This window comes from Stenella coeruleoalba (assembly GCF_951394435.1).
Source record: "Stenella coeruleoalba genome assembly, chromosome: 11".
NCBI classification, from domain to species: Eukaryota; Metazoa; Chordata; class Mammalia; order Artiodactyla; family Delphinidae; genus Stenella; species Stenella coeruleoalba.
Genome location: NC_137157.1, coordinates 11645020 through 11652853, shown reverse-complemented (window position 1 = coordinate 11652853; position 7834 = coordinate 11645020). Strand labels below are relative to the sequence as shown.

The window sequence follows — 7834 nt, the reverse complement described above, 5'->3', positions numbered from 1 at the left end:
CCCCCCAAAAGAAAAAGATTAAGGGTGTGGAAAAACAGACTCTTGAGGGAAGATTAAAGGAGCTAAGTACGTGTTGCTGGGGCTAAAACAGTGCATAAAGTTGAGGAAAGGCATGATAACAGCTCAAAACCACTTTTAAGCGAGGCCACGTGATTTTGAGAGAAAGGCACTGGGGTTAAGGGAAACCAGGGGCCAGGGCGTTCTTCTACCAACTCACAGAATGAGCTTGGGCGACTCACTCCTCTAACTGCGGGGGGAGGCGGCAAAAATTACACTATCCCTAAGACCCCTTCCAGCTCAGACATTCTATAATCCTAAGCAAATTCAGTAGGGAGGGACTGTCCCTGTCGCTAGTTGATTTTCCTTTTAAGCGGGGCATCATTCAGGATTAGAGTTAAATGAAAGGAAAAGAAAACCTGAGATGGAAGTTCCTAAAATAACGTCCATGGAGGTGAGAGAGGGACCTCCCCCTGGAGACCCCTGGTCCTCTGGGCAACACGGTAAGGACCATAAGGACCAAGGACCTCTGAGATGCCCCAAGGAAGTGACCCTGCAGGCGGGGGGGGAAGGTCGGTTGCACCTTCGACTTCCCTGCAGCCACAGCCCAACCTGCCCAGGCAGGAAGCCATACCCTTCAGTGGCAACTTCCAGAAGGCCCTGCAAGGTTCCCCTCCAGCCACAGCGGGAGGCTTCCGCACCCAGGCTAGAGACGAAGACAGCTGCTGAAGACACCACGGTGAGAACCTGAGAGTCAGGCTGCAAAGAAACTCCCTACACGGCCTCGCCCTCAGCCAAAGGTCGGCCAGGAGCCTTCTCTGGGCCCACCTGCCCAGGCCCGGGTGTGCTGTGTCCCATCCTGGGTGCTGAATCACCTCAGGCTGGAGAAACCAGTCGGCAGAATGGGGGCCTGAGAAAAGTCCAACTGCAGCCTGCCTGCCTCAGTTACTTTTTAAAGAGACCCGCATCAGACGCAAGGGGGCAGCTCCCCAAATTATCTGGTGCCCCTCAAAGCCGGAGGGGCAGGTGTGGGCAGAGGGGGCAGATACAGGCTGGCATCCAGACTTCAAACCGCCCGCCCACGGGCTGGCAGGCCCATTTTAGACGCAGGCTCATTCTGGGTGCTCCTGTGTGACTCACGCCACTTTCCAGGAGGCCTACAGGCTGCCTGGGAGGGACACAGGCCTGCCCGAGACCCTGAAGTGGTCTTCCACCGGCTGAAAGCACCAACTCGGTGGTGAGCAGAGCCTACGTCTTCTCGGGGGCCCACATCATGCAAGACTAAGGCAGTCCTCCTTGAGAGGGGGATCGGGGCCCTCCAATTCAAAACACCCCTCTGATCACATCTTCTCAAGAATTTGGGCTTTTCCAATGTTATTAATACATAAAAACCACAGGCCAGATGTGTGAGGGACAACCGGAGACGGGGTGGGTTGCAATGACCCCAAGTTTCCAAATGAGGAGGACCCAAGAGAATAAAGGTCTGGTCTTCTGGTCAGGGTGGTCTCCCCAGGCAAGGACAAGAGGACCGTTTGGAGCCAGGGGGATTGTGGGAAAGCTGGCAAAGGGGCATCCTGAAATACTTTCCAGACACATCTTGCAGGCTTCCTTTTCTCATGCTGCAGAGAAAAAGCAATCATCTACCATCTTCCAGAACACGAGGGAGTGGATCAGAGTAGACATTTGTCTAAAGGGGTTACTCTGGTGATAATATGACATCATGGAGAAGAAAACAGGCCCGAAAATGGTCCAACCACAGAGCAATTCAGCCCATTTTTAAGACCCTTCCTCCCTCCCTGCATACAATAGGCACTCAGTGTGCAATCTGGAATCCTGAGCAAAATGCATTTGAAAGCGGAGACCTCTGAGACTGGCCAGCCGACCACTTATTTGTATAGATAATAAAACTAAGAAAATTTTGAATTTTTGACTATTTAAGGGCAATGCATGTGAAAAGGCATTTAGTGAAAAAAGTAACGCTCACCCCGGACTCCGGCTTCCTGGGCCCTATCTAGAGACAACCACTATTACCCGGGTTTCTGTAGCTTTCCGTGCATAGAGCCCAGGCGACACACCCTGTTTCACCCAAAAGGGAGCAACACGTATCCTACTTTGCTTCTAGTTTTATCCACTTACAATGTATCTTGAAGAGTATGGCCTATCGGTACCTATAGGTCAGCCTCATTTTTTCAAGGGCTGCAAGGATTCCCGCCGTACAGCTGTGCCATGATTTATTTGACCCTCTTAATGGACAGTTAGCTTGTTTCCTGTCTTTTTCTATGACGATGCTGCAAAGAATGTCCTCGGACATTTCCTTTTGCACGTTTGAGTTTATCTGCCGGGTGAGTTCCTAGAAATCAGTCAGAAAGACAATGCTTTGACAGATATTGCCAAACTACCTCCTCAAAAGAGAGTTGTTACAACTTAGACTCCCACCAACAGGGCATGAGAGTGCCTAAGAAACTGGGGCATCTTGGAGAAATTAAAATTAATCTTGGAGAAATTAAAGTGCATGTTTCAGGTATAATTGGTGGACACATAAACTGGTATGATGCCTTTACGGAGCGATACGGCACCTCCTACCAAAATCAAATGTTCCCCCAACCGGAGCCAGAGCCAGAAGCCAGGCCTCCAGACACTAAGTCCAGTGCCCTTTGCATGTCACCCCTTGGCTCTCTCCTAGATCACGGAAACCGTGTTTGAGAACTAAAATCGCAGTGAGTCTGTGTACCTTCTGCCTGGGCCAGGGCCCTGCAACAAGGCTAGTGAGCACAAGCTCATCACCAAGAGCATCCAAAAGCATCAGCAGATGGGACCCGGAAGCACCTGTGTTTTCACCACTCGGGCTTTGTGGTCAATGAGCACTGCACACACACAAGCGCACCATTTTTAGAAGTACAAACAGCACTGCGCTAAAAGCCGGGAAATCCATCTACCCCGCCTCCCGTTTCCTCACCGGACACCCCAGGAGTTAAGTTAAAAACGTACATAGTCACTATATATCAGGCCCTTTATATCCTTTATTTCTTTTAGTTCTTACATCTAACCCTGCAGGAGAAGCACCATGATTCCCATATTACAGATGAGGACACTGAGGCTCAGGGAGGTGACATGACTTGCCTACAGTCATAAAGTGGCAGCGTCGGGAGCTGAACTCTGCCTAGTGCCAAAGCTCACGACCCCACTCTTCCCAGCTCTCACGAACGGGATTCCGTAAGTCACAGGCTCACCGCTTCCCAGGGGGCAGCCGGGGTTCCACGCCATTGTCACCAGAGGGCTTAAGCCCAGGGGCTCAGCACACCAAGGGTTAAAGCCGAGAGGCAGTGACTCTCTGAGGCTGCACAAAGGGAAAATGCACTTCCTGCCCCTGCGGGCAGAGATGCTGTATTATGCTCAGCAAATTAGGACGTTTGTTTAATTAAGAAGACACACAGATTTTGTTATTCTAAATGTTTTTGGAACATGATGCTTGGGAGGAAGCTGTCAAGGCACGGATTTTTTTTTTTTCTTTTTTCCCTTTGCCTTGGGTTTCTCTCTCTCCCCCTCCAAGAGAAGGGTAGGGCCAGGCTCACAGGAAAACAACAGCCAAGCCCTCCTCTCCCTTTGAAATAAAGATGTCAAGCTGGTAAAGGCTGTCTTAAGTACTTTATGGAAGGATTAGCTGGAAGAGGAAGTGAAGAGAGCACAGCTAGCCTGGCTTCTAGCAATACCCTCCACCAGGCAACACAACAATGCAGCATTTTTGAGTGCGCTTTTCTCCCTTTAAAAAGCCCTCAACAGATCCTTGTTTTGTTTTTTTCTGGAGCAAAAACGGGCAAGAGGCAGGCTGTGATTAACATGCGTCCTTCATCCTGTAAGAGGGAAGTTGTCCCATCTCCAACCCCTTAGGTTAAAAAGTTTAAAAATAAAAAATGGGGCTTCCCTGGTGGCGCAGTGGTTGGGGGTCCGCCTGCCGATGCAGGGGAAACAGGTTCGTGCCCCGGTCCGGGAAGATCCCACAAACCGCGGAGCGGCTGGGCCCATGGTCGCTGAGCCTGCGCGTCCGGAGCCTGTGCTCCGCTGCGGGAGAGGCCACAACGGTGAGAGGCCCGCGTACCACAAAAAAATAAATAAATAAAAATAAAAAAATAATAAAAAATAAAAACCAGAAAGCCCTGCCCCTCTCTTTCCTCTACCCTCAAATGCCCTTCAGACTAGGAGCCCCACAGAATGCACCTCTTGGGCTGCCCTTCCCCAAACAGAGCCTGCCAATCCCAGCACCTGGATCTGCCCACGGGCACTGCCGGGACTTGCTGAATGTGAAGAGTAGAGCTTTTCAGTGTCACCCTGCAGCCATCTGGGGGCACAGCGGCTCTCAAATTACATGGAGCAATCTCTTGATGTTTTTAATTACCCCTCAATTATCCACTAAATGAGTCCTCACTTTCCCGACACTGAATGCTTGCCTGGTTTGCCAAACCTGCAACGTCCTCCTTCCTGGGGGCGGCTTCCCTCCTCATCCCAGACAGTAGTGGCCCCCTCTCAGAATTCCTCGAGTCCTTTGTCTGCGGCCTGCTTGGGACACTCATCACAGGCTGCTTTTGTATTTCAGTCACTGGGCCACTATTTCCCCCTGAGGACTGTCAACTGCCCCTGGGCAGAGGCCTCTGGGTTCCCCCACGGATAGGCTGGCTCCCTTCTCCCAATCCCCATGACTCACAGCACCCTTCTAGAGTCTCTGTCATCTCTGCCTCACATTAGAGTCATCTGAAGATTTGTTTCAGCTCTCCCCTAGATGCCCCAGGGCAGGGGCCAGGTCTTGCTCAACCTCACCCCCCTACCACCTGGCAGAGTCCCTGGCACAGAGAAGCCAGTTAAATATTTGCTCAGTTACACATCTGTGTACCCTCCCCCCACCCCTAGCAGCCTTGTACGTAGATTGACTAATATTAATCAAGTGACTGTCTAAATAGGCCTTAAGGCAGCCTCCCTCCCTACCAAAAAGGGAATAAAGCACCCGGTGAGGTTACAGGCTCAGATAGTCAGAAATGGCCACAGTGTTGCAGGAAGGCGCTAAGGCTCTTCCCCTTCGACAGTTACTCGTTACTTTGCGATCCTGTTAAACCCAGGAAAGGGTGCACTGAACCGAGAAGCGACTGGGCCTCTCAAGTGCCCAGCGGAGAGAACCGCCCGTCCCCAGGACCTGGGACTTCCCGGGAACCTTCTCCCCACACCGGCTGGGTGGGGCCGCAGACAGCAGCCCCGACGCTCGCCCTGCCCCCGCCTCAAGACAGCCGACAACCTGGTCCAGGAGGGTACCTGGCCTGTTTGAGACACCGGGGTTCTCGGGAGGCATGCGATGGGGGGGATGCAGTCCCGCCCTCGGCGTGGCCCGAGGATAGCATGGGGTGAGGACCCTGCACAGGGACAAATGGGGCGGGGTGGGGGTGGGAGGGAAGTAGAAAACCCCGGATCTGGCCCAAACGGGAACGATGCAATAGCCCAGGCCGGATCCTAGTGGAGCAGGGCCCAGCTCTCCCCGCCCCCGCCCTGCTGGGGCGGCCCGCAGGTGCGCTGGAATCAGGTGCGCGCCGGGCCGCGGACATTGGTGCGGGCCTTCCTCTCCCGGGGAGCAGAAGTCAAAAGTCAACGGATGAGGATCTGTGGGGGAGGAGGGGAGTCTTTCCTGCCTCGAGCCGCGGTCTCCGCCGGGTACTCCTTCCCATGCACCCACCCGCACCTCTCCCGGTTCCCCTCCTCCCCCCAGCCGATCGCAGCCGGCCGAATGAGGAAGTCTGGAGCGGAGGGGTGAAACAGCAGAGCGCAATGTCTGCAGCAGGATTCTCCGATTCTGACTCAGGAAGACGCCCTGACAGTTGCCAAACGGTCCCCGCCTACCCGTTACCTCCGTTTCGAAAACGCCCGGCAACTTCCAAAGGAACCCCCGCCCCGAGCCTCCCACCTTACCCTCACCCGTGCGGCTGGGTCCAAGGGACAGAGGCTCCCCAGAAGGGGTTAAAAAGTTTGCCCAACTTGGGCACTGGGCGAGGCGAGGGCGGGGCGCCTGCCCCGACAGCAGGGGGAGGTCGAGGCTCCCGGGTGCCCGGCTGGCGGAGTGCGCCAGCGGGAGGGGGCGGGTGGAACGGAGGGTTTCCGGGGAGCGCTCGGCCCCGAAGCCTTCCTCTGCTCCACGAGGCCTCGCTTCCAACGGCGCCTTCCCGGAGCGTCCGCGCAGAGGTCCCGGAGACCCTCCCGGAGCGAAGGATGCGGTGCCCCGGACCGGCCCCGCAGCTTTCGCGCCCGCCCGCGCCGGTCGCCGGCTGCGCGGAGGCCAAGAACCACACATCGGCCCGCTTGCCCCAGACGCCGCGCGTCCCGTAGCCGCCCGCCTGCTTGGGGCGGGACCCGCCGGTGGGGCTCGCTCACCTGAACCTGGATCTGCCCCGGGGAACAAGCGCTGCTTCTCCCGAGAGGTCTTTCTCGAGCGCTCGGGCGACTACGGGATGGGACGAGCGCCTGAGGCGGGAGCTGCAGCAGGTCAGCCTCGCTCAGCCTTCGGTACCCTGCTCAGGAACCGCGGTGATATGCGCGCCTCACCGCACCCTGCTCTGCTCCTCGCCTCCTTCCCGCCCCGCCCTCTCCGCGCGGGCCCATTCCGAGCGGGGCGCCGGCTGCGGGGCGGAGCCTGGCGGGATGAATCCGCCTCCCGAGTTGTCTCGCCCACTCCAGCCCGCTTCTGGTCATGATGGACAGACATATTGACCTGTGGGAAGGCAGAGGGCGGAGCCTATGGGAACAGAGGGGTGGGAATTCATTCTCCCCATTCGCCCCCACCTCCACCCTCTCCACCTTCCCCCGCGCTTCCTAGGCGGGAGCCCCGCCCCCTAGGGCGGGCCCAACAAACAACCAGGTTCCAGGAGGAGGATTGACACAGAGAGAGTCCAATCAGGAGGATTAGACTCTCAGAGGCCTCCCGGCCGGGATTTTGGCGCATTGCCTGACCCAGGGCGAGGCCAGGCGGGAGCAGACTGGGGAAGTCCGGGTTTCTGACACCCCGCCCCGCGAGCTGTTTTCCCTGACCCATGTCATTCTACCAGAACAGACATTAAGTACCATATATGGGAAAAGTGCTATTTTACAATTAAGAAGGCCTGTGGGGGCGGACCTGGACTCAGCCCCGGATCCGTTTTGTGCTCCCTAAGTTCGATTTCTGACCCGCTCTTTGGAGTGGGCATGCTGCCGTCTTTCAGCCTCCAGACCTTTGCACGAACGGGTTCCCTGAGCCTGGAGTGCCCTTCCGAGCCTCTCTTTACCTCCACGTGGTTAACTCGCACACTTCCTTTCGGGTATTTGTTGCAAAATGTTTTTGGGGGTTTTTTTAGGTAGGCAAAGCGCATTTTTTTCCCCTGGTTACTGCCCACAACAAGAGGATTAATTTTGTTTTTTTAAGATTTTTTTACATTTTTAATCCATCTGGAATTCATTTGAATTCTGGAGTGGGAAAGAAATCGAATATAATTTTTGTAATAGCCAGCTATCCACACACCACCATCACCTACCGAACTCATATATTCTTGGATCTGTTTCTGAGTTGTATCCAGTGACCTTTCTGTGTGTTCCTGTGCCAGTTCCACAATACTTTAAGGATGGTAGCTTTATAATACATTTTATATCTAAGAGGGCAAATTTCTCATTACTATTTCCTTTGGAATGTTCTTCCTATCATGACTATTCTCCCAAATGAGCTTCAAAAAAAGTATGATCTAAAGGCAAGAGAAAACTGGAAAAAAGATTTTGCAACTCTGTGACAAAGAATTATTATCAACAATATGTAAAGAGCTCTTCTGCTTCCATAAGA

At 54.4% G+C, this 7834-nt stretch overlaps 1 protein-coding gene across 1 annotated transcript in view; it reads right to left on the bottom strand.

The window, feature by feature from the left end:
- Positions 1-6610, bottom strand: part of MYH9 (myosin heavy chain 9) — a 92666-nt gene extending 86056 nt beyond the window's left edge. Inside the window, exon 1 of the mRNA XM_079937549.1 lies at positions 6403-6610. The gene's annotated coding sequence lies outside the window, so the exon portion shown is untranslated. The remainder of the gene's footprint in view (positions 1-6402) is intronic.
- Positions 6611-7834: the final 1224 nt, after the last annotated feature.